The sequence below is a fragment of the Podarcis gaigeae genome, assembly GCF_964106915.1.
Source record: "Podarcis gaigeae genome assembly, chromosome: 6".
In the NCBI taxonomy this organism is placed as follows: Eukaryota; Metazoa; Chordata; class Lepidosauria; order Squamata; family Lacertidae; genus Podarcis; species Podarcis gaigeae.
The window spans coordinates 77,151,581-77,173,487 of NC_139682.1; the positions used below are offsets into that span (position 1 = coordinate 77,151,581).

General features: G+C 48.1%; 1 long non-coding RNA gene across 1 annotated transcript in view; it reads right to left on the bottom strand.

Moving 5' to 3' along the window:
- Positions 1-21,907, bottom strand: part of LOC310846684 — a 155,984-nt gene that overhangs the window by 12,299 nt on the left and 121,778 nt on the right. Inside the window, exon 4 of the long non-coding RNA XR_014565466.1 lies at positions 19,749-19,850. This is a non-coding gene — a long non-coding RNA (uncharacterized lncRNA). The remainder of the gene's footprint in view (positions 1-19,748; positions 19,851-21,907) is intronic.

Below are 21,907 nucleotides of genomic sequence, written 5' to 3' on the forward strand. Positions count from 1 at the left end.
TGTCGATCTGCCTGCACTTTGTAAGCCTGTTTTGCCAACTCTAACTGCCTCCTGAGCTGCTCGTGGATCTCCTGCAACTCCGCTGCCACTTCCTCTGCTCCCTGTGGCTCCCCCTCCCGCACTGTGTCCAGACCCGGGAAGGTTCTGGGATGCCTCCCGTAGTTGGCGAAAAATGGGGTCACCCCCGTGGACCCGTGCTTCGTGTTGTTGTAGGCAAACTCGGCCAACGGTAGATAGTCCACCCAGGTCGATGGCTGCTGGTTCGCGTAGCATCTCAGGTACTGCTGCATGATGGCGTTGACCCTTTCCGCCTGCCCGTTAGTTTGCGGGTGTCTCGCCGACGCCAGGCTGACCTTGACGTTCAGGAATCCCATCAGCTTTTGCCAGAAGTTGGAGATGAACTGGCGCCCCCGGTCGGACAAAATAGACCGTGGTAGGCCGTGCACCTTGAACACGTGGTCTATGAACATCTTAGCGGTCTGCTCGGCCGTGGCCACCTTCGCGCACGGAATGAAGTGGGCCATCTTGGTGAACAGGTCCACTACCACGAGCACTGCCGTCTTGCCCCTTGAGCTGGGTAGATCTGTGACAAAGTCCAGGGCCACCCTCTCCCACGGTACGAACGGTGTCTGTAGCGGTTCCAACAGGCCCGCCGGCGGCTGGTGCACAGGCTTAGCCCTTTGGCAGGTGTCGCACCTATTGACATAGTCCGCGACATCCCCCCGCATCTTAGGCCACCAAAAGTCTCTGGCTACTAAGTCCACCGTCTTCTCCTTGCCGAAGTGCCCCGCGCTGGGCGCGTCGTGCAGCTGTTGCAGGACCTTCGCGCGGAGGCTGTCTCCTGGTACGTAGAGGACTCCCTTGCGTAGGAGCAGACCGTCGCGCACTTGGAATTCGTCGCCCCTCGCCTTGCCACTGCACACCTCCTCCATCTTGGCTCGGGCGAACGAGTCCGTTTGCAGCGCGCGGCGCACCGCGTCCAGGTCCACCGTGGCTGACGCGCATGCCCACGCCTGTGGTGTGAAAATGTGCTTGGCCGCCGCCGGTGCCTCTGCCTCCAGATACTGCGGTTTTCTGGACAGCGCGTCCGCCAAGACGTTGCTGTTTCCTGGGATGTACTCAATTCTGAAGTCGAAATCTGCAAAGAACTCCGCCCAGCGGATGTGTCGCTGGTTCAGGAACCTCGCCGTGCGCCAGTACTCCAAGTTCTTATGGTCTGTGCGGACCTGCACCGTGTGCTTGGCTCCGACGAGGAAGTGCCGCCACGCCTTGAAGGCTGCATGTATGGCCAGCAACTCCCTGTCCCAAATGGTGTAGTTCTGCTCCGCTTTGCTGAGTTTTCTGGAGTAGAAAGCGCACGGCTTCCAGTCCCCCTGGTGGTCTTGCTGCAACAGAACGGCTCCCACGGCCCTGTCTGAGGCGTCCGTCTCCACTCTCATGGGCCTGCTGGGATTTACGTGCAGTAGGTTCTCTTCGGAAGCGAAGAGCTGCTTGAGCTTCTGAAAGGACTGCTCTGCCTGCTCCGTCCAGATGAACCTCTTCTTCTTGGAACTGAGGGTGTCGGTGATGGCCGCTGTCTGCATGGCGAAACCCTTGATGAACTTGCGATAAAAGTTGGCAAAACCGACAAACCTCTGTACTTCCTTCCTATTGCGTGGGCTCTTCCAATCCAGTACTGCACGTACCTTGGCACCGTCCATAGCCAGTCCCTTGTCGGACAGTTTGTAGCCCAAGAAATCCACCTCCGTCTTGTCGAACTGGCACTTCTCCAGCTTGGCGTACAGCCTGTGCTCCCGCAGCCTCTGCAGAACTTCCCTAACATCTCTCTCGTGAGCCTCCGGCGATTCCGAGAAGATTAGGATGTCATCCAGGAAGCAGACGCACTTCTTGTAGAGGAGACCCGCCAAGACATGATGCATGAAGGCTTGAAAGCAGTGGGAACCATTTTTTAATCCAAAAGGCATAAATCTGTATTCATAAGTGCCCAGCGGCGTAAACATGGTTGTTTTCCACTCGTCGCCTTCCCGTACGCGAATGAGATTGTACGCTCCGCGCAGATCCAACTTGGTAAAGATGCGACCCTTCCTCACCGTCGCCAGCAGGTCATCGATCTTGGGCATAGGGAAGGCTGAGGGCTTGGTCTTGAGGTTCAAGAAGCGGAAATCAACGACCAGCCTCTTTTGGGGCGTGTCCCGCTTCTTTACAAAGAACACTGGACTGCCTCCTGCCGCCTTGGACTCCCGGATGAATCCCCGCTTCAGGTTGTGATCTATGAACTCCCTGAGCTCTTGCAATTCATCCTCAGACATGGAGTACAGTTTCCCCGTCGGGAGCGTCGCCCCGGGCAGGAGGTCGATCTTGCAGTCGTAGGGTCTGTGGGGTGGCAGCTTATCCGCCTCTTTCTCGCAGAAGACCTCCAAAAACTCCTTGTATTTGTTAGGCACCGCTTGCAACATGCCCAAGTTCAGCTGTGGTCCATCCTCGTGCCCCTCATCTTCCAAGTCCGCCAGGATGCAGTGTTCTGCGCAGTAAGAGGAGCCGAAGGTCAGTTGCCGCTGGTACCAAGCTAATGCCGGGCTGTGCCTATCCAGCCAACTCATTCCCAACACTATGGGCGTGTCTGACAGGCGGGTGACGTTGAAGCTGATGACCTCACGGTGGTTTCCAATGCGCATCACCATTGGCGGCGTCTGCTGTAGCACTTGCCCTCCCAGTAGCTCCCTGCCGTCCACTGTGACGACTTTCAGAGGTACCGCCGCTGGCAGAAGGGCTATGCCATGTTGCTGGAGGAACTGCATGTCTATAAAATCTGCATTGCTCCCCGAGTCGATGGTGATGGGAATTTCCACAAGTAGCCCATTGGGGAGCTGAAGGGATGCGGTGAGCTGCACTACTGGTTTGGGTGGGAGGGGGTCGGTGGGCTGTAAGATCCCTGGGGATTGCTTCACTGACTTGTCTGGCTGGTCCCCAGAGACGCCATCTCCAGCCAGACAGTGGAGTTTTCCTGCTGCGACTCCCTCTGCTGAATTGCGTCTGTTACTGTCGCTGCGGCTGCAGTATGCTTGTGAAACCGCTGGGGACACTCTTTTGCCATATGCTGAGCACTGTCGCAGATGTAGCACTTCCTGGTTCCTCTAGGAGGCTTCATCTTGACTGCTCCCGGAGTTAGGGCTCCGACTGTGGAGTGAGCCTTAGCACCACCTATCTCCATCGGCTCCTCTCCCCCTCCCAGCGGAGGCATGGATCGAGCGCGCGCCGCCTCCTTGGGGAAGGGAGGCAGTCCTCTCGCTGGCGTGCGTCCCAAATGCCCTTCCTCCCTGCCCCAAGGGCGTCCTTCCAACCGAACCCCAATGGAGAGTGCCCGTTCCACCACTTCCTTGGTGGTTTGGGGTCTTCCCCCCCTTGCGATCTCGTCTTTCACAGCTCCGCTCAACCCCTCCCAGAACAAGTCTCTGACGGCAGGCGATTCTTTCTCCCAGGCTAGTACATTCACCAATCCGAAAAAACGTGAATGATATTGCCTCACAGTGGCTTTACCTTGTCTTAGTCCGTGAATCTCCCTCCTAGCGATATCCACATCAATCTCAGATAAAAAACACGCATCCATCACTTTAATGAAGGCAGTCGCATTTTGGAGGGCTGGATCCTTGTCTCTCCATAGATTGCGCAGCCACGATTTTGCCTCCCCCCGTAAATGCGAAATAATAAATCCCACTCTCTCTTCCTCATTTTTAAAGTCTTGGTCAAGCAGCTGCAATGCATAAATCACATCTGCTCTGAAGTTAGGATACTCCTGCAGGTCCCCATTGAAGTGAGATACCAGGCTCCCTCCTCTGTTTCCCAGCCCAATCCCTTCTGGTCTGGTGGCGGGTAGCCTCTGTGTACTTAGCACTTCTAACCTGGTTCGCAGATCCTGGCAGGCAGCAGCTGCTTCCTGTTCTTTCTTTCTGGAAGCCGCAATTTCTGCAGTCAACTGCGTCACTGCGTTTTGCAAACTCGCTATCCTCTCTTCGGTAGTCATTTCCCTGTTTTTCGTGAGCTCGTGAAGCACCAATCTTCACCCCTCGCTGCTTTCCCGCACTCCACGAGGTTGCAAAATTGGTGAAAATGGTGAGGGGACTTACTGTCAGGACTGCCGCTAGGTCCCAGCTCACAGAGGACCAACGCCCAGTGGATATTATATACAAAAGTCTTTATTGAAGTTTAGTTTCCATTTCCAAGCTCTGGGCGCGCAGGCCCACGTCTTAACGCTAGACCGGCTAAGTCCCCTCTGACTCACTGCTCCACCCACACCAGTTTAAGATTCTAGCCCGGCTCCACCTCTTGCGCTGCTCTTTCCTGCATTGGGTCCTTCTGCCCTCTGGGGTTCCCTCCTTCCTGGACTCCTCTGACGCGGAGCCTCCTGAGTCTTGCCCCTCCCTCCGGCGGGCTTTAGGACCTGGCTCCCTTCCCGGGCTCCCCGCTGTGCCGCGCTCCTGTACATTTGAACTTGGCGCGCGCGCCCAGCCGGTGACTTTCCTTCTGACCGTTTCCCCGCTTCCTGATGTGGGTGTTGCCAAACCTGACTCCTCTCCTCCCTCTGGTGGTGAGGACACTGGTCCCGACTCCTGGGACTCCCCCTCCCCACTGCGCTCTGGTGGAGACGCTGGCCCTGATCTCCAGCTGCTGTTCAGGGACTCCCCGCTGGCCCCTCCCTCTTGAGGTTTCTCCCTTGGAATCTCCCTTGCTCTGGCCACCGGCGCTCCCTTCTGTGAGTCCTCCGATTCGCTAGAGAGGCTTGTGGAATAACTCTGGCCACTGTCACTGCCTGCGCCCCCCTCGTACTCCTCCTCCTCACTCTCCATTTGCTCCCCCTCCTGTGTCTCTCCTTCTGAACCCCTGACAGTTGCTACTGGAGATTTCAGTCAGCAGGCTGGGCACAATTCTCTCTTTTTTATTCTGAGTATTAAAAGGTGAAATGTCCTTAACCCTTGCTGCATTTCCTAAATGCATCAAATCCATCTTCTGGCCACAACACATACACCCCATTGACTTTTTCCTGAGAGTTTCATAGGTACATTTTAATGGCACAACTGGAGTCCCAAACTGCCCATTCCATATTTGTAAAACCATTCTGGGCTTTTTCAGAGGCAGGTAACGCAGCCTTAGCTGACAGCAGAGTCCATCTTTTGCCATCAAATGAAGTAGAGATTTAGAAGACTAGGAAACAGAACTGGGCTACAATTCTGTACACATTTAATGGGAAGTAAACACCATTAAGAAAAGGGACGCAGGTGGCGCTGTGGGTAAAACCTCATCGCCTAGGACTTGCCGATCGCATGGTCGGCGGTTCGATTACCCTGGTGGGGTGAGCTCCCATCGTTCAGTCCCAGCTCCTGCCCACCTAGCAGTTCGAAAGCACCTCTAAGTGCAAGTAGATAAATAGGTACCGCTTTACAGCGGGAAGGTAAATGGCATTTCCGTGTGCTGCTCTGGTGCCAGTTCGCCGGAGCAGCTTCGTCACGCTGGCCACGTGACCTGGAAGTGTCTGCGGACAGCCCTGGCTCCCGGCCTCTAGAGTGAGATGAGCGCACAACCCTAGAGTCTGTCAAGACTGGCCCGTACGGGCAGGGGTACCTTTACCGTTACCTTTTAAACACCATTAAAGAGGGTTAGAATAGCCTGTTGGATCAGCCCAAATGCCCATCCAGTCCAGCAGTCTATTCCAATTTAATAAAGCTAACATGGGGAGGCACCTCTGCTCTGGAGAACCAAGCTGCCTCCCCCCCCCCTCAAAAAACAACAACCAAAAACACCTTACCTCTCTAGGACGCTGTCTCTGTAACTTAACCCTTAGAAGGCCAAGCAGCGTAAATAGATAACCATCTGGAAATTTAAGCTTGCACAAACCTTTGCTGTTTTGAAATGGTGTGTTCTCTCTCTCTCTCTCTCGCTCTGTACTTCTTTTTGTAACTCTGTGAAGTACTTATTTGGAAACTTTTTTATTGTATGGTATATAAGTTGTCTAAAGAAGTGTTTTCTTAATTATAGTTTATTTTTTAAAATGATATAAACTGCTTGGAGACTTATTTTCATCGCACAGTACATACATTCTCTTTTTATTTTAAAAATATGTTATAGTATCTTTCTATGCTTCGTTTTATGTTTTGACTACTACGTTCTGTAAAATATGTTTTTAGTGCTGTACCCGACTCAGATCTTTTGATAAAGGGCAGTATAGAAATCAAATCAAATCAAATCAACAAACAAACAAACCAACTGTCAGGGGTTCAGGAGCAGAGGCACAGGAGTGGGCGGAGATGGAGAGCGAGGAGGAGGAATCCGAGGGGGGTGGAGGCAGTGACAGCGGTCAGAGGGATTCCACGAGCCTCTCCAGCGAATCGGAAGATTCACAGAAGGGAGCGCCGATGGCCAGGGCAAGGGGGGTGCCAAGGGGGAAACCCCAGAAGGAAGGGGCCAGCGGGGACTCCCAGAGCAGCAGTTGGAAATCAGGACCAGCTTCCCCACCAGAGCGCAGTGGGGGGGAGGAGTCCCAGGAATCAGGACCACTGTTCTCACTACCAGCGAGAGGAGATGAGTCAGGATTGACCACGCCTCCATCGGAGAGCGGGGAAACGGTCAGGAGGAAGGTTACCGGCTGGGCGCGCGCGCCAAGTTCAAATATACAGGCGAGCGGCACAGCAGGTAGCCCGGATAGGGAGCCAGGTCCTAAAGCCCGCCGGAAGGAGGGGCAAGACTCAGGGGGGTCAGCGTCAGAAGAGTCCAGAAAGGAGGAAACCCCAGGGGGCAGGAGGACCCAGAGGAGGAAAGAACAACGGAAGAGGTGGAGTAGGGCTAGGATCTTAAACTGGTGCGGAAGGGGTGATGAGTCAGACGGGACTACGCCAATCTAAGGTTAAGACGTAGGGCTGCACGCTCTGGCGTTGGAATGGAAACCAAACTTCAATAAAGACTTTTGTACATTACATCAACCTGGCGTTGGTCCTCTGTGAGCTGGGACCTAGAGGCAGCCCTGACACCAACAAACCACAACATTGGTAGGTATGCAGGCTACACAAGCAATTAACACTGAGCTCCTTGGAGTGAATAGGCAGAGTATAAATTGAATAAACAACAACAACAACATAGACAATTTAATGTGGGCAGAACTCTTTCCCACAAGACCAGGTCTGAGAATATTCATTCACCTGGGTTTCTTATGTAATAAATGAAGATTTATGATCCGGTGGTGAAGAGCTCTGTGAGAAAGCTTTGCTTTTGATGTCTTGATGAGAAGCCACTGGGCAATTTTCACATGACATCAGTGTAACAGTCACAGGCCTGATGAGGAAAAGTGCCTTTTGTCTGCTGCTCATGATGCTAATTAAAATCTGATATCCTATTTTGAACTGACCTCGCAGACACAAATCTCAAACAATAGGAGAAAAGATGAATGAGTTGATATCCCTGGCAGAGAAATGTACAGCTTCTGATGTAGACTAACCCTGCGAGAAGCTCCCTTCTTCTTCTTACAACTGGTACTTTGTGAAAGCTGAACTAATTATAAAGGAAAGCTAGAGCTTTGAGATTGGAGGCAGGGATCCTTATAGCTTTTGGCTAGTCTCAGCGTTTCCATGCAATTCCGATAACCAATTAATCATACTGACAGGTAGGCTTCCAATGATTTAAGTAGCTGCAGAAATCTCACCCCCATCTGATAGCAAATATCTCAGGTTGGGCCAACACAGATAGGAGAAGGAAGCAGAAGAATGGGCTGCACCATTTCTGACCACTGGCGTGGAGAGAGAGATACCGGGGTTTTTTTGTTTTTTAAAGTACCCTCATATTTAAAAAGTCCTTGCATGCAACTAGAAATCTAGCACACAAGGGAGATGTTCTCTATCCCACTCCCCTTTTTGGCTGGGAACATTTCCTATTTGCAAGGAGTTGTGATCATAGTCAAGTATTTGAAAATGTGGCCTCCTCTCAAAGTGGTACAGTCCATTTTGTCACCTCATTCTACCCCAAGCACATCTCAGGTAATTACTCTTGCTCTTCATTTTAAGATTTGGAAAGCCTGATCATGCGCACATTTATTTTGGGCAGTCTGTTGAGTAGGACTTGGTGGTGGTGGTGGTCATGATGCTCTTTAAAGAAAAGAAACTACAGGTTAACTATCCCTGACCTAGAACTTACCGTATGTACATCACCTTTGAGGCCTCATTAGAAAAGGAAACAAAAGATAACTGAGAAATAACATCAATCCCAGGGCCAGGAATCTGTCAGAGGATAGGGGATGAGTGACAGGCAGGCTAGAACCCAGAATTACTCATTGTAGTAATTATGTGCTGAGATCTAGCCCAGTAAGTAACAATCATGCTATCACACTGTTGACACTGGGTGAACGTTAATAATATTTATTTTAAACAAATTCATGGAGGTTTGGTAAAATGATTAGGTTTCTTCTTTTTTAATTCTTGAGATATGATGAATACAGTACATATTAATGGAAAATGTTGCTTGCAGGTAATTATCGCATTCAGGCAGGCGAGGTAATGAATATGTGTAATTATCTTATCAGCTCCTGTTCAAGATGTACTTCAGAAAATGGTCCTTCTGGGTCAGAGAAGGCCCCATGCCCTGTGGTTAAAAAAGTAATTTGTGAATGTCTTGTAAAAACTTAGAGCTTGTGTGCACATTATGTTTTAGTGCCTTCACATTTAGGTTAGAACAGTGGTTCTTAAAACTTTTATTGCATTGAGGACCATCCTTCTGGTTTGCTTGTGGATTACCATGTTTTCTTCTTTTATGGCCAGAAAACAGGAAAACACATTTACAGCTATCCAGTTTTTTTTGTGTGTGTGTGTGTTTTTTTTTAAATCAACAATTGTGTTGTCTGTGTCAAAGAAGGGTCTTCAAAATTTCTGGTACAACTACCTAAGCTGCTCAGAAGACAAGGCGTTTTCATTTTATCTTGACAACCAGCATGCCCATGGAGACTTATTATTCCTCTGCTGGGAATACGTTGGTTGAGCTACAATGCCCATGCTGGGTTGATATATTTTTCTATCATTGCTTAAATTGTGGTTTTTATTGTAATTGAATGGGATTTTAAACCAGGCATAGGCAAACTCAGCCATCCAGATGTTTTGGGACTACAACTCCCATCATCCCTGACCACTGGTCCTGTTAGCTAGGGATGATGGGAGTTGTAGTCCCAAAACATCTGGAGGGCCGAGTTTGCCTATGCCTGTTTTAAACCATCCAGGGAGCTGTGTTCTAGGCAGGGGTGCCAACTTGAATAAAATATTGAGGGGGCCCAGGGAAGCCCCGCCCTGCATAATCAATCACAAGATGTGGCACATGCACACCAACTGAATGGCAATACTCATCAACTTGGCGGGGGCAGGGCTCGGCCCTCTCAAATATTTTATTGGGGGGGTGGGGACCTCAGCCCCTAGGAGTTGGCTCCTATGGAACGTGCTAGCTGGGGCTGGTGCGTTTTGTGCTACAAAAATTTCTGGTGGGTGCCAGATTGCCCAAACCAGTGTAACTAGTTAGGACTGGGGACACAATGCTAGCCTAGATGGACCTTTGATTCACTATTGAAAAGGATATTGTAGAGTTGGAAAAGGTCCAGGAAACCAACATGATCAAGAGGGTGGAACAACTCAGCTATGAAGAAAGGTGGCAGCATTTGGGACTCCTAGGGTCTGAGGTCCCTTCACACACACCCCAATGAAATATTTGAGGGGGCACCTTCAAATGGTGCCATTCAAATGGTGTGTGTGTACTGCATATTGTGATTGATTATGTGGGGAAGGGTTTACCTGGTCCCCCCAATATTTTATTCAAGTTAGCACCCTTGGCACAGTTGTAATGGCTATAGGGGTTGCTCGTGCATAAGTTGCCGCCACTCTTGGCTAGGTTGCCTGGTTAAACCTTTTCTGTCTGGACAGCCCTTCACTTCGTGGCTGTTTCAGTCGCTAGCAGAATCCGTCAGTGGGCGTTTCTTGAACCTCTTCCAGCAAAGAGGTTCTTTGACGCCAAGTCTCCGCCTACTCTCCCTGCGCGGAAGTCTTCTGCGCAGGGTGGGTGTGGGCAGCGGAGGACCCGTGCTCTCTCCACTGGTCTCCGGCGAGGAGTCCTGGAGCCCCCTTGCCGATTCCCCCATCTGCCCCCCTTTATCCCTGGTGTTATGCTGATTTCCTTCCCCAGCTGATGAGTTGCCTCTCTCCCTGCTGGGCCCTTCTCCAGCATCGCTTGGGAGCCTTGCCTCTGCCTCTGGCTCCGATGGCAGTTCCCTGACAACAGTCAATGGGCTGATGGGAGTCCACCAACATCTGGATTATACCAGGTCTCTGGAACCTGGGTTACACACCTAAAAGCAGACCAAGAAAGCAACTAGGCATCCCTCCTGCTGCCTCCAGCATACAGTAGACTCAGAGGTTTTTGCTGTCAGTAGAGACTATTCCGCCAGTCTAACACAAGAACAGGTCCTAAAATGGCTACTCTTCTGTAATATTCCAGAAGGAATTTAATAATGCGTGTGATATAGTTTCACAGTTAGAAAAGTTCAGTCCTCTGTCAAGAAAAGAAGCCGTGTACAGGATTCAGAAAAGAAAGGATGAAACAGAAAGCAGAGCACATTGTCCTCCTCAGTTCGTGTAAGGTGAAAGATGAAAATATATTAATACAGACAGGGAGTGTATCGCAGACAAGGACAGAGTGGGCTTTCAAGCAACATGTAGAGCGAGGCATGGATATGAGAGCACTGCCAGAAAAGCACTGTGGCTGCAAGGCTTAATTAGGGGATATACCTGATCATCTACGTGCTGCTTTAGTTTTCTTCTGTCCTGCAAGAGAATGGCAGAATGGGGGAGGGAGGAGGGAGGGATAAGGCACAGAGCACCCTCCCACACCTGAGTTGATTAGAGGAGCAGGCAAACTACACGGAAGGAAGCAATTCATTGCAAAGGAAAGACTCCCTGCTGCTAGAGACTTACTTCTCTCAGAGAATCTCACTCCACTTCTTCAAGCTTATGTGAAATAGCAAAGCTGGTATAATGGAGAGGGCATCAAATGTGACTTGGCTGTGATGCCTCGGACAACCCAAGTCTGATTCTACTTTATAAGGCTCAGGATAAAATAGAATATCCTCATTTAGGCACCCTAAGCTCTTTGGAAGAAGGAATGCAATACAACATAAATGAGAACGTACAGCTGGGCGCATGAGTCTCATCCCATTTATAGTAAAGGTAAAGGTACCCCTGCCCGTACGGGCCAGTCTTGACAGACTCTGGGGTTGTGCGCCCATCTCACTCAAGAGGCCAGGGGCCAGCGCTGTCCGGAGACACTTCCGGGTCACGTGGCCAGCGTGACATCGCTGCTCTGGCGAGCCAGAGCTGCACACGGAAACGCCATTTACCTTCCCGCTGGTAAGCGGTCCCTATTTATCTACTTGCACCCGGAGGTGCTTTCGAACTGCTAGGTTGGCAGGCGCTGGAACCGAGCAGCGGGAGCGCACCCCGCCGCAGGGATTCGAACCGCCGACCTTTTGATCGGCAAGTCCTAGGCGCTGAGGCTTTAACCCACAGCGCCACCTGCATCCCATTTATAGAGATAGCCAAAAAGCAAGTCTCTTGCAAGAACTGGGATTTCATGCACACTCTCTCCAGATTTTAAAATAATGGTTTTTGTTTACTTAATCACTTTATTTTAAAGCATTTATATGCTCAGTGCCATTTTTCTAGAGAAAGAGGTGCCGGAACTCACCATGAACACCTCCCTTGTTCTCTTATAATGGCAATGACTCCCACCTGAGAGGTGCTGGAACTGAGTTCAGGTGAGTTCTTGCTGGAAAAAAAATTCTGTATAAGGTGATACCTCTGCGAATGTCCGCTTTGTCTAGCGTCCATTCTGGCGAATGTCCACAGCAAACCCGAAAGTACCAGAATGGGTTACTTCCGGGTTTGCCACTCACGCATGTGCAGAAGTGCAAACCGCTCCGCGCGCATGTGCAGATGTGGATCTTTGCCCTGCATCCTTTTCGGCTAGCAGCCGGGGCTCTGGAACAGATCCCGTCTGCAAAAAGAGGTACGACTGTATACCACTTACTATTTCAAAAATATCAAAGTGACATGCAGCCTAAAAAGAAACTTGTTAAAGCTCAGAACATACCTACGCTTTTCTCTCTCATTTTCTCTCACACAATCTCCCCTTCCTTCTCCCCCCCCCCCAACAAATCTCTCTCAAACTACAAATGCGAAAACATTTGTGAAAATCACTCATCTCCTCTTTCCCCCCTACTGTTAAGAAGCAGAAATACAGAGACCTAAGGGATTCAAGGCGGATTTCATACTCGGCACTGGAATCGAAGCAGTCTCATCAACAACAGTGAGGAAGAAGAGAGAGCTCACATAGTATGTGTGTATTACATCTTTAGAGTAAAGGTGCGGGGTAGGTCTATCCCAATTCCAGATACTTATACTTTATGTGCTGTCTTTGTTCTAGCATTACATTGCAATAACAAGTAGAGTATTGGGTCTGTGGGTGTGGATGTTAACTACACTCCTCTTGCCATAAACATGGGTGCAGCCAGGGTTTATGTTAGAGGGGGAGGACACCTAATGCCATCCTCTGTCTGGCTCTGTCTAGCAGATTTGGAATGAAATGTCTCGGCAACAGTTGTTTTAAATTACTTTCTTTGGACCCCAAGTGCTCAGAAAAATCTGTCAAAATCTTTCTACAATTTCTACTATTAATGAAGTATTTTTATTTATTTACTTGATGGGGAGGAGCAGCCCCCCCTCTGCCCCCTGGCTATGTCCATGGTCATCAATAACTCTGCCAACCCCCCCTGTCTTCCTGTCCCCCATCTCCCTCCTTCCCTTCCTTCTTCTCTTTTCTTTATACCTGGTCCTGCCTCCCCTTTTATTTTATTTAATAATGACAGAAACCACCACAAAGAAAAATAACATGCTATACAAAGCAGCAGATGCAGATATATCACAGAATAAAAGGTTAGACAATGTGCGTAATGCATTACTGTGCCAATGCAGATCTCTGTTTCTCCCTCTCTCTCTTTCTCTCTGACTCTCTCTTTCTCAGGTGTTCATCAGAGTTTACCAAGGATCAATGTTGCCTGCGGATGTTCTGAGTGGCAAAACAAACCTTGTAACACAAACCTGCTATGAATATGAAATCATGACTTCCCCGTCTGAATCAGAAGTCTCAAATACTGGTCTCTCTTGTTAACAAGACTAATAAAGACATACCAGAATGCCACAGATTTATTTGTTTTGCCTCTGGTCTGTTTTGCCTCTTTCTTCTTTAAAACCCATCTTTCTATGAAGCCTTTGACTGACTCTTGTAATCATCACCCCATGCCCTGCTCTGCAACCAAAAGGAAACCTAATGTTTGTGCAACATTTCCCCACATTCAGACCTCGTTCCCCTTCTCCCATTCCGCTTTCTTATTAAAGAATTAATTGCATGGGTTTCTGCCCAGTGGCGTAGCGTGGGGGGTGCAGGGGGGGGCCGGTCGCACCGGGCGCAACATTTGGGGGTTAGGGGGCACAAATCCACAGGTTAGGGGGTGCAAATCCATGGGTTAGGCGGTGCAAATTACTTGCCTTGCCCCGGGTGCTGACAACCCACGCTATGCCACTGTTTCTGCCTCATCTTTCTGCAACAAGCGCACCCAATTTGTCACCCTTATCTCTGCCAATGTGTGTCTGCAGAAATAATTTTGGTGGGTGGGATGGAAGGGTTATGGCATGTTTACTCTTTCTATGACTCAGCCGCACACAACATAACATGGTGCTGATGAGAAGCAATGAGAAATGTTATTGGGCTGTGCCTATTTGTGATTTACTGTATTATGTGGGATTACACCTTTCAGGACCAACTCCTAGCAAATTGTCTTATTTGCCCATTTAACCATAACAGAGTAAACCACAAGAAAGACATACAGCTTCAATTTGTCCACTGAACAATATTGGAGGTCCCTAAACCTAATTTAGAAAACCTCAAGGATAGGTTTCATACCTTTTACACAGAATCGGCTTTGTATGTAGTGAATGCCAGACATTTTTGCTAATGCTTGCTTATTTGTAACATAAAGGAAAGTATGGTATGATGTGGATCATTCTTTAAACAAGAACTGGAATCGTTGAGGGTCTTGGTCTGAACGGTCAATCATGTCTTTTATAAATTTCCCCATAGGATAGGCCATCAACTTTTCTCCACGGGCACTCAAGAAACACAAGCTAGACAATCAATCTCTGTTCATTGTTGAGCAGGGCCATGTCTTCACCCTGTACAAAGTGCTAAAGCACCGTTCAATTATGCATGTTGTAGCTGGAAGTGAAAGTGCTGTAACAGTGGGAAAGTAGCAGGAAACAATTGGGTGTGTTCCAATAGTTCAGTAAGGTTCTCCTTGCATATGTCACACAATCATGGCTGTATTTATTTGGTATTTTTGGCCACAACTCATGCCAAGCAACAGATCCTTCTCCAAAGCTTTCAAATACTGGATAGCTCAGTCGCTTAGAGCATGGTGCTGATAATGCCAAGGTCACAGGTTTGATCCCCTCATGGGACAACTGCATATTCCTGCATTGCAGGGAGTTGGATGAGATGATCCTCAGGATCCCTTTCAACTCCAGAATTCTGTGAAATTTGCAAAATTCTTGAAGAAAATTGGCACAGCCTTGAAAGCGCATCAGGGTGGTACATCCTGGTAGTTTCAGCAAACTGTAAACAGGTTGGTCTTCTTCCCAGAAACAAGACCTAAGCAAACCCAAATAGGGAATGTAGAGGACTGCAGGGAGAACTCTTCTGTGGGTTGGTTGGCACTTTCCCCCCTGTTTTGTGGTTTGTCTGGGTGCTTCAAATTCAACATCATCTGCCAGTTTCTTGCTCTTCTATATTACTGTGCTAAAAGTCCCTCCTTTGCTTCCCTGAGTTGTTCCATTATCCACAACAATTCATACATGTGAAAAATTGAGCTGCTTACATCCCTACAGAAAGTTATGACTTCAGGCATGATAATACAGGTCCAAGAGCATTTCACTATACAGTTTTCTAAAATATTCTCATTGGTTAGCATACACTGATATTTTTTTGAAAGGACTTGTATATTGTTCTCTTCTCTGACCAATAATATGAAGGGTACAGGGCAATGAGGCCTGCCAACTCCTATTTAATTCTCACAGTAGCCCTGTGAGATATAGAACCTGCCTGGGACCCTGAAGTCCACCCTGTTTTGGAATCTCCTGGTATAGACTAAAAACCCTCGCAGTTGTTGCTTGCATCGTTCTGAACCATTGCCCAGCGGAGAAAGGTAAAATTGGCAACATGACTTAAAAGGCTATCCATTAGGATCATCAAGTGGAATGCAGGCAGGATTAATAAGGTATGATCCATTACAGTAATATGACAAGGGAAGATGGAATATATTGTGTAATGCTCTGTACATGAATTATACACTGTTCATTAGGGGACCGGTCTAAAGCTATGAAGTCAATGGAAAGACTCATTGACCTCCTTGGGAGTCTGGACAAGTTCTGTAACATCACTAGATTCATAGCTACTGGGGGAAATGTGTCTAGAGTTATACAATGGAAGCAGTGTTTTTAAAATGTATGATCATTGCTTTTAAATCACTGGGATATAATTAGGTAGTCTGGCTAAATGCATTCAATACTGTATTGATTTTAAATTTCCTGCAAGACATTTTTACTATGCTACATACAATTATAGAGCTAGATATCGTCATTCTCTCAGGTTAACTGTGTTGAGTACCTGAGGTTCCCCTGTTTTCCATTAGTTAAATCTCTGAGTAGGTTTGGTTTAGTTATGGATCTATTATATTTGCATCTCAACCTTCCATCCAAGATTGTGTATATTGCAGAAACCGTATACTTCCAGGTGTTGTTGGACTACAACTTCCATCACCTCTGACTGTTAGCCATGCTGACTGCAGCTGATGGGAGTTGGAGTCCAGTAGCATCTGAAGGGCTGTAATATCCTCACCTCTGGTATATGGTTGTCTCATTTTATCTGATGATGACAACCCACCTTGAACCTTAGCACTCCATACACTAAACTGAACTAGTTTTCTTGATGTAAAGTCTTGGAAAAGACTTGTGTATAGATGTTGTTTCTGTTGGGAGTCAAGCAGCAACACTTACAATAAGTTACACAAACCAGTCAGGGTGAAAGACAGCCTATTCTTTCCTCACAAATTTCTTCATAAGTAACTTCATGTTTTTATACCCTGCCTTTTTCCCTGACGATAATCAATATATGCCAAACTCTTGACAGTTTCTGTATGAGGTATGATGTGAACATCAATTGGTTCATCTGCGAGCGATGACTGTTCTGAGTATAATGTCATTTACCTACGCTCTTGCATGGGCCCATAGGGGGCAAGACATTACAGAATCAAGTCCCACCTCTTCCTTCATTTTGCAATGACATTCCACAAAACATTCTACAGCTAAATCGCAAGCATGTTTTAAAGTAAAGGTAAAGGTAAAGGTAAAGGTACCCCTGCCCGTACAGGCCAGTCGTGACCGACTGTAGGGTTGCGTGCTCATCTCGCTCAAGAGGCCGGGAGCCGGCGCCGTCCGAAGACACTTCCAGGTCACATGGCCAGCGTGACGAAGCTGCAACTGGCAAGCCAGCACCAGTGCCGCACACCAAAACGCCATTTACCTTCCCACTATAAAGCGGTACCTATTTATCTACTTGCACTTAGGGTTGCTTTCAAACTGCTAGGTGGGCAGGAGCTGGGACCGAACGGCGGGAGCTTACCCCGCCGCGGGGATTCGAACCGCCAACCTTACGATCAGCAAGTCCTAGGCACTGAGGTGTTACCCACAGCGCCACCCGCGTCCCTTATGAGCATGTTTTACTCATAAGTAAATAGGGACGTGGGTGGCACTGTGGGTTAAACCACAGAGCTTAGGACTTGCCGATCAGAAGGTCAGCAGTTCGAATCCCCGTGACGGGGTGAGCTCCCATTGCTCGGTCCCTGCTCCTGTCAACCTAGCAGTTCGAAAGCACGTCAAAGTGCAAGTAGATAAATAGGTACCACTCTGGTGGGAAGGTAAACAGCGTTTCTGTGCGCTGCTCTGGTTCGCCAGAAGCGGCTTAGTCATGCTGGCCGCATGACCCGGAAGCTGTACGCCGGCTCCCTCAGCCAATAAAGCGAGATGAGCGTGCAACCCCAGAGTCGGTCACGACTGGACCTAATGGTCAGGGGTCTCTTTACCTTAAATAGTACCAAGTACAACAGGACAAGTGTCCTTACAGATAAATCTGTTTGTGACATGTCAACCAGGTTTTTTGTTACTTGCTTGCTTGGTTTTTGATTCCTAGAACTCGGATTTTACTTCATTTATTTACTGAATGCTCCACTAGAATGTTGAATGGCAGCCTGTCTCATTCTCTGGCACAGATAAGAAGGAGGGACAGATATTCCCAAATCCCATTAAGGAACTGAGTCTACTTTTCCTCCCAAAGTATTTAGCTAGTCCATGGAATCAAGACTGCGCATTTTGCATCACCATGATCTGCCTTGTGTCTATTAAGCTAATCTCAGCTCTTATGATTTTCTCGCCTGCAGCAGCCTTGATGCATTCATTATATTTGGGGGCTGTGTAGAGTCCATGCTAAAAATAAATTAGTGCATCGAAATCCTACACCAACACCCCCCACAAGAATCCCGCTTTTAAAAAATTATGCAGTCAAGCAAACTTGGTGCATGTATTTGCTTATCTTACATAAATCTTTTTCTGCCCTTTTTGCTCCTGTGCAGAAAACTCTGGAAATCTAATAACTAGAGAAACCGTTTTTAACAGATCTGTCTTTCTAGCAGAAAACTGCCTACTGTGACAGGGAACAGATTTCTAGGTCCTCCAGCAGAAGGTGTCCAACATCACCTCATAGCTGGAGATACCAGGGACTGTACTGGCGGCCCTTTGCACGCAAAATGTGCTCCACTGCTAAGCTATGATCTCTCCGCTGGTTAACTACACCTCTTGCCCCAGTCACTAAAAATGCTAAGGAAGGGTTGTGTTTTCATGGAAAAGGTCCCAGGTGAAAACTGAAGAAGAAGAGGAGGAGGAGGAGGAGGAGGAGGAGGAGGAGGAGGAGGAAGAGTTTGGATTTGATATCCCACTTTATCACTACCTGAAGGGGTCTCAAAACAGCTAACATTCTCCTTTCCCTTCCTCACCCACAACAAACACTCTGCGAGTTAAGTGGGGCTGAGAGACTTCAAAGAAGTGTGACTGGCCCAAGGTCACCCACCAGCTGCATGTGGAGGAGCAGAGATGTGAACCCGGTTCACCAGATTATGAGTCCACTGCTCTTAACCACTGCACCACACTGGATCTCCAGGACAAACTGGAGCAGACCCCTATCTGAGAGCAGCTGCCGGAGAGAGTAGGCAATAGTGAGTTAAATAGATGAATGGTCTGACTCAGTTGAATACAGATTCCTGTGTTATGTGCTACTCAGTCACTGCCCCCTGTCCTGGCCTTTGTAGGTGGATGTAGTATTTCAACTCCTGACTCAGTTTTTGCCAAAGTCTTTTAATATACCCCACAACATTCCTCAGATGAAAATAAGGACATTTCCAGCTCCCCCCATAACTGACCCTCATTGACCCCCATTATGTATTCAGTGGTCTGTGTTGGCCTGTGCTTGAGCCTGGACCAAGGATTCTGAGCCCCTGTGTTCTGATTTGGTGCATGATATCCAATCACAGAACATTTCAGGATTTGGGCCTCTGCCATGGGCCCCGTAGCTCTGAGTCATGATTCGCAGCTTGGAAGTTTAGACAGCCAATCAGCTTGGGAGTGGGAGTGGCCCAGGACTTCAGAAATGTATGTAAGCAGTTGCTTTGCCCCTGTTGTTCAGTTCTGTTAATTCAATAAAGGTTCTTGCAGTTATCACTGCATCTTGCCTCGTGGGAACCCACCTACACTAAAAAAACAAACCATTTTTGTGTGTGTCCCCCAAGCACAGTGAATGCCACCGCCACTGCTCTAAGGGGACACAGCACACATATCCTCCACTGTCCTGAGAAGACCCATTAATCCTGATTTCATTTCATTTTATTCTTTGGTAGATTTACAAAAAAGAAAAACAGATAACAATAAATAAATTTTAGAAAGCAGCAAAATTAGATGCGGATGCACAAAGCTTTTTTTTAAATCAAGTTTTCCACTCTGTTTCCCCTTTCTCCCCATTCAGGGTGGCACTGCCCTCTGCCTGCCCCTCAGAGCTGGCACATCACATAGGCCTGGGCTGCAGCTCCTCCTTTTCTTCTCCCACTCTGCAACAGCCGCTACTAGCTGCCCAAGGGAGGAACACTCATGGAAAGGCCATGGTGTTGGAGTTGATGGAGTCAATGGAATCAGTTCACTGTCTTATCCATCTCCAAGCAACTTCCTGAATGTGTGCGCGAAGATTCTTTGCTGGCAAGAGGCAACGTTCAAGTGGCACTGAGACAGGCTTTGCCCCGACACTTGGCTCTTTCTTTCCCCTGGGTCTGGCTCAATGCCTCTAGGTCTCTCCTCAGGATCAAATCCTCCGCTTCCAGATTCTCATCCCAATCCCAATCCTCTTCCCCCTCTGACCGATCCTAGCAAGACATCTCCATGGAAGTCACAACACTTCCCTTCTTTTGAGATTTCACCAGGTATTGCTCACTCTCATGCTTATCTCTTCAATCTTAGAAGCTGGAAACTTACACCAGTGATGGGATTCTGAAGATGCTGAACGCCACACCAGACTTGTACTCCCCTCTCTGTGCAGCAGGGCTGAAGAACTGTGGAATAGACATAGCTTTGCTTCTATCAAAAAAAACACACACACAAAAAAACCACCACACAGTTGAACACTGCCCTTCTGTGCTTGTTCACAATCCCATTCTTTAGGGATTTTAAAGCCTCAAATAATTATGTTCCTCTAATTGCCCCGTTTCAGCATTATGCATTTTCTCATGACACCCTGTTATTAAATTAAGAGCGCACTTGACAGTATTCAGACAATGCCTCTAATTTGCACAGAAAGTCTTCTGCAAGGTAGTCCTTTTTTAAAAAAACAACGGATGAAGAAGTCTTTCATACAAATGAACTTTTTTGCAGCCTCTGGACAATAAGCGGGGGCAAGGCTCATATCTTACTGTTCTCAGCCAATCAGTCAGGAGACATGGAAAACAACCTGATGCAAATTAACAGTTCCAGAAATAAAGGGAATAGGTTTAGAGGCATACTTTCCTTTCAGAGAAAATTCAGTTGCAAAGCATGCTGCTGCCGTGTTTAGGAAACACACCTGCAGTTCCATACGTTGGGACTAGTCTTTCTGGATCAGAACGAAGGCCCATTCTGTTTCCAAACAGATGCCCCTCAGGACTTAGCAGGCAGGAATGTGTTAAAACAGCGGTTGCCAAACTTTTCAGGCCAGGGGCACATTTGCAAACGGGTGAAAATTCTGTGGATACTACACCCATCAACACCACAACTAAGTGCACATCTGAACTTACTTTATTGGCCACAATAGAATATCTCTGTCAGCATAGGAGCCAACTCCTAGCAGCCGAGGTCCCTTCGCACCCCCCTATCAAATATTTGAGAGATCTGGGCTTCCTCAGAATTGATGGGCATTGCTATTCAAATGGTGCGTGCGCACTGTGTTTTGTGATTGATTACGTGGGATGGGGCTTACTTGCCCCTCCCCCCAATATTTTTTTCAAGCTGGCCCCCCTGTCCTTCAGGCATAATTGCAGCAGGGGTAGGGGGACCCTGTGAGTGCCACATGAGATCTCCTTGGGCACAGATGCATCCCTGGGCAGTGTTAGGGCAACATGACACTAGGTATGCTGGTAAGCTGTTGTACTGTTATGTACTGAGCCTGGATCCTAGAACAATAGGCAGGTAGGATCCTAGAAGGCAGCAACCTGATTGGTCTGCAGGAGCCGCCCAATCTGGCTCCAGGAGGAAATGAATCAGCAATCTGATTGGCCTGCAGGAGCAGCCCAATCAGGCTCCAGGAGGGGAGTTGAATCAGCCAATCACATGGGACCCATTGTGTAAATAATGTATATATAGCCAGAGGTTTTGGGGGGAAACACACTCACTCACTGTTTACCATGAGCTGAAATAAATAGCATGAAATCAACATGCAACTCCGAGTATGTTTCATGTACCAAACATTTATTCTGCCTTTTTATTATTCTACAAAAGATAACGAGAATAATTTGTGTTTGGAAATGGTGTTTGGAAATTATTAAAGAGGAGAGAAAATGTTGGTAACATCCTCGTGGGTGGGTTTGTCTTAATTTCAAGGTATCAGGAATTTCCATCATTTAAGTAGCCTCACCTCACAGAGCATTTCAGAATGTTAAAATATGGACAAAGATGAGGAGGCATGAGAGAAAATGGAAGATAAGCTAGGAAGGACAAACTAGAAGAGAGGCGATGTCAGGGACAGGTCGGAGAGGCTGGGAAACCACCTAGGAAAGCCTCAGAAGAGGGTGGCTCTGAGCCAGGAGATGGTGGTGTGACATGGAAGATAAGTCAGAGGAGGGAGAATGGCTGGATGCTGAATAAGCAACAGGCTTGAGTGAGAGAGAGGAAGAAGCAGCAGAAAGCACTGCAGATGAAGGCCAGGCAGCTGAGGAGGTGAGGGCTGAGGCTGCAACAGATTTCACAGGAGCCTGGCAGTCCTACTGTATTCAGCTCCCCTCTCCCCTTGTCTCCAAGGACTCAGAGTCTTTTGCATGTAGCAGAACAATGAGCCCAGAGGTCTCAGGGCTCCCTCTGTTAGTATTCTGTTTCCTTGAATAAAGAATCAACTTTACTGCTCGTCTCTGGGTCTCCATGCTGACCTGCAGCTGTACCAGCCCTGT